Below are 5,252 nucleotides of genomic sequence, written 5' to 3'. Positions count from 1 at the left end.
GAGGGTGTGTTCCAACTATAGGGGGATCACACTCCACAGCCTCCCTGGGAAAGTCTATGCCAGGGTACTGGACAGGAGAATCCGACCGATAGTTGAACCTCGGATTCAGGAAGAGCAATGTGGTTTTCGCCCTGGCCGGGGTACACTGGACCAGCTCTATACCCTCACTAGGGTGTTGGAGGGCTCATGGGAGTTTGCCCAACCAGTCCATATGTGTTTTGTGGACCTGGAGAAAGCATTCGACCGTGTCCCTCGTGGCATCCTGTGGGAGGTACTTCGGGATTATGGGGTTCAGGGTTCATTGCTACGGGCTGCTCGTTCCCTGTATGACCAGAGCAGGAGCTTGGTTCGCATTGCCGGCAGTAAGTCAGACCTGTTTCTGGTGCATGTTGGACTCTGCCAGGGCTGCCCTTTGTCACAGATTCTGTTCATTATTTTCATGGACAGAATTTCTAGGCGCAGCCAGAGAGCGGAGGGTGTCTGTTTTGGTGGCTGTAAGATATCGTCTCTGCTTTTTGCGGATGATGTGGTCCTGTTGGCTTAATCAAATCAAGACTTACAGCGTGCACTGGAGAGGTTTGCAGCCGAGTGCGAAGCGGCGGGGATGAGAAGCAGCACCTCCAAATCCGAAGCCATGTACAAGCGGCAGAAATGAGTTTCCTCCGCAGAGTGGCTGGGCGCACTCCTTAAGGATAGGGTGAGGAGTACAGTCACCCGGGAGGAGCTCGGAGCAGAGCCGCTGCTCCTCCGCATCGAGAGGAGCCAGTTGAGGTGAGTAACAGTATATATATATATATATATATATTCAACTTTTACCTATGTTAGTACTTCAAGTTAAATTAAACCAAAAAAAATTTATATATTTTTTTTTATTTTTCAATTAATGGTAATTTTATTTCAATTAACAAAAGTGTTTTTTTATATTTAAATGTATAACTCTTGCTTTACTAAATGATCAGATGCAGCATTTTCACCTGCTGGTCATGAAATGACCTGAAGCAGTTGGAAGAGGTTTGTGTGTGTGTGTGTCTCTACTGGTCATTTGGTCATCTGTAAGCAGATTACTGCGGGATGTGTGAGTGTCAGCACTGCTGGTTAAAGTTAGCCCTGTTAGAGGTAGATTATCCGAATAAAGGCGTCTTACTCGCTCCTCTCTAATCTGAAGACAGTAGCGCTCTGATCGCCTCTGAATCTCCTTCTCTCTGCTGTCTGTGTGTCGGTTTGTGAAGGAACTCGAATCCGTGGCGGGAGCGACACCATTGTGCCGTAAGAGCCCATGGTGAGAACGGATCGAATCTCAGTGGAAATCTGCCGCTCGGAACTAATGGGATTTTTAAAGCCCATCTTAATATCTGACAAGAACAAAAGGGTCTGGTTTGGAATAACATTTGAGTCATTAATAAGCCCTTACAGTGAGAATGGAGGAATATAGTGCTGGATCGCTCCTCCTGACAGAATCACGGTTTAAATTAGAGCCGGATAGAAGTAGGCCAGCGAAACCTTTATGAGAAACCAGATGCATATGAACACAACGATGTCACAGAACAGACGTCCAGCTCAGATTCCACACCGACATCACTGAGAAATAGATCATTGCATTTAACTTTCAGAAAATAAAGCCGATGCATAATAGTAGTCATGACAGCTAAGCATATTTAACCCAAAATGTGTATATGTGCGTGCATGCATGTGTGACATTTATTTATTTGTTGTTTTGAATACATCATTGTTGTAATGCCTTTATGCTGAATTAAACTATTTAATTAGAAATTTTATTGCAATAAAGCAAAACATTGTTACAGTAATGGGAATTACAACAAATGTCCAGATACATTGTTAATGACTTTTATTTTATTTTATTTTATTTTATTTTAATGAGAATTTAAGGTGTAAATGTGCTTAATTATCAAAAATAGTGTCACAATGCAAAAAAACAAAAACATAATAGTCCTAAAATGAGTCATTACGTCTTTTATGTAAAATATCTTCCATTTTATATTGCAATACAGTAATGAGAATCTACAGGAATAATGAGAATTCCAAAAATAATTTTTTTATTAAAAAAAGTTAAATGTCAAGATGCATTACAGTAATTATCTTTATTTTATTTTATTTTATTAATTAGAATTTGAGGGGTAAATGTGCTTGATTGTAAAAAAAAAACGTAATAGTGCTGAAATTAGTCTTCACTAACCTTTTTACGTAAAATATCATTTGTTTTTTATTGCAATACAGTAAAAATATATTGTTACAGTAATGAGAATCATCAGAAATGAGAATTACAACAAAACTTGTTTTGAAACTTGAGAATTTGAGGGGTAAATGTGCTTAATTGTCAAAAATAAATAAAATAAAAAAAAATAAACTGTAATAGTCCTGAAATTAGTCTTTGCTTACCTTTTTTTAATGTAAAATATAATTGGTCGGCTGTCGCTGTATTGTGACGCGCGTGTGTGTGTGTGTGTGTGTGTGTGCGCGTGTGTGTGTGTGTGTGAGAGAGTGTGTGTGTGAGAGTGTGTGTGTGTGTGTGTGTATGAGAGACTGTGTGTGTGTGTGTGATGAGTTGCAGGAAGTGTGTGACTGAATATGTAAATAAGTAAATAAAATGATTAATGCTCTCTCGTTTAGGAGATGCTCTAATGATAATTAGACGGGAGCCGATAGCATCACAGCCCCGTTGTTTTTCTGTCCTGACAGTGAAGAGCGAGACCGAGACGAGAAATACACTCAGCCATTAGAGAGCAATTATCCCAATAATTAGAGCGTCTAATACACGCATAGAAAGAAAACACGCTAATAATGAAGAGCGGATGGAAAGAATCAGCTGATAAACGGATGACGAACTGATGGACTGATATTTCCTTGATTTCTGACCACAAAAGTGTTTCCATCACAAAAATAATGAATATCTGAGACATTTAGAGTACATTTAGAGATAGACATTAGAGTTTCTGTCATGAGATTTCAACTATCGCTTCTATATATTAAACAGGTTATTCAGTGGCTAATACCAATATCTACAGATCAATGTTATTAGTGTTAATTTAAACTAAAACTATTAAAACATTTATGTTAACTGAAATAAGCTGAACCAAAATAAAATATAAATATATATTTTTAAATTATTTGGCTGAAGCACTAAAATTATGAACTGAAAATAAATAAAAACTGGAAAAAAAAAAAAATCTGAAACCTAAATAGTGATCTTAAAAAAGTGAAACTAAAAAAAAAAGACAAAAGTAAAAAATAAAACTTAAATTACAATAAAAGCTAAAAATATAAATGATAAAACCAACAATTAATGATTGTAATAAATACTGCTAGTATATAAATAATACTAACATAACACTGTGAACAAAAATTAAACTTAAATTACAATGAAAGCAGAAAATATAAAAAAAGCTAATTAAAAATTGTAATTAAAACTATACTTGTATTTAAATAGTACTAAAATAATACTAATATAATATAAAATAATAGCAATTTCTACATTTACCTGAACCCAAATGTAAACAATTTAAATGAATATGTAAAAAAAAAAAAATAATAATAATAATTAAATATTTGAAATTAAAATTAATATATATATAAAAAAAAGATATATTGATAAATATATTGGTTATTTTTGAATCTGACATGCACACAGAAAGAAAGCAGTGTAGTAATGAAGAGCGGATGGAAAGAAGGAGAGAGCGATGTTCTGGGTTTGACTGATTAGAGACGGTGGTTCGGGTCTGTGTGTGACTCTGGAGGTGTGCTCTGGTTAGGAGGTTAATTAACCTGGTTAATTAGTCTGGGATGATCTGCAGCGATGAGGCGTCAGATATCTGGGACACTTGAAGTCTGACTGCAGACGCTCTTGAGTTAAAGCATTTGTACAGAATCTGATGTTTGGAGATGATGCTTATATCTCATGTTTTGATAAACTGGTGTGGGTTTAATCAAACGGCTCGTGTGTGTGTGTGTGTTTGACAGGTGAAGTGCTGTAAGTACTGGCCCGACGACACTGAGATCTACAGGGACATGAAGGTGACGCTCATCGAGACTCAGCTGCTATTTTTAAAATTTGAATTACTTTTTAAATATATTTAATTATTTATATAAGTTGTCTTTTTGTTTTAGATTTTTATTGTGTGTGTGTGTGTTATTTAATAAAATAATATTGTAATAAAATATTAAATAATTGAAAATATTATAAAAAATACGCTGATCATAACCGACTCTCAGTGTCCTGTTCACAATCTCCAGTCTAACACAACACATCTTATCATTTATTATTGTTTTAGTATTGTCTCTATAGCTATATGTCTCTATAGCTGTTATAAATAGCTATAATGTTAAATGAAAAAAAATGTGTTTGTGTGTGTGTGTGTGTGTGTGTGTGTGTGTTTGTGTGCGTGTGGGTGTGGGTGTTTGTGTTCAGAGGGTTTGAGTCTGTTCTCGGAGCAGTAATTGTTTGGTGTCTAAAATGTCTGGTGTGGGTCTGGTGTGGGTAAAAATGTCTAAAATGGTTGGTGTGGGTCTCAGGATCAGCATGTTTGTGTGTTTGTGGTCTCCAGAGAGGAGCTCATGAGATCAGGGAGATCCGGCAGTTTCATTTCACCGGCTGGCCAGATCACGGCGTCCCGTATCACGCCACAGGCCTGCTGGGCTTCGTCCGCAGGGTCAAAGCCAAGAGTCCTGCCAACGCCGGCCCGATGGTCATCCACTGCAGGTGAAAATCCGTCTCATCTTCACTAAAACATTGTGTGTTTTGTTAAACACGTCAAACAGCTGTTGTTCTGGTCCTCAGTGCTGGAGCGGGACGCACCGGCTGCTTCATCGTCATCGACATCATGCTGGACATGGCAGAGCGGGAAGGAGTGGTGGACATTTACAACTGCGTGAGGGAACTACGGTCCCGCAGGGTCAACATGGTGCAGACAGAGGTAACCAATCACAAACAACCTCACATCAGCCGCAGCCAATCAAACGCTGCCTCTCAATACAGCCCCGCCCACTCAGACATATTTTACAAATGTCTAAACATTTACTTCTGGACATAAAGTTAAAATGAAGACAAAAAGAAATAAGTATGAATGTACAGCCTGAAACTTTGTTACAAATGTTAAAAAAATAAATAAATTTAGTATATATATTTTTTTTATATATATATTTCTGTATGTATATATAATAATTAAATAACAAATAATAAAAAATATTATAAAAAATAATTAGAATTTATAGGTACAATTTAAATATATATAATATAT

This window comes from Sinocyclocheilus rhinocerous, unplaced genomic scaffold, assembly GCF_001515625.1.
Source record: "Sinocyclocheilus rhinocerous isolate Xijiao unplaced genomic scaffold, SAMN03320098_v1.1 scaffold1343, whole genome shotgun sequence".
Classification (NCBI taxonomy): Eukaryota; Metazoa; Chordata; class Actinopteri; order Cypriniformes; family Cyprinidae; genus Sinocyclocheilus; species Sinocyclocheilus rhinocerous.
Note: the sequence above shows the minus strand (reverse complement) of the source record.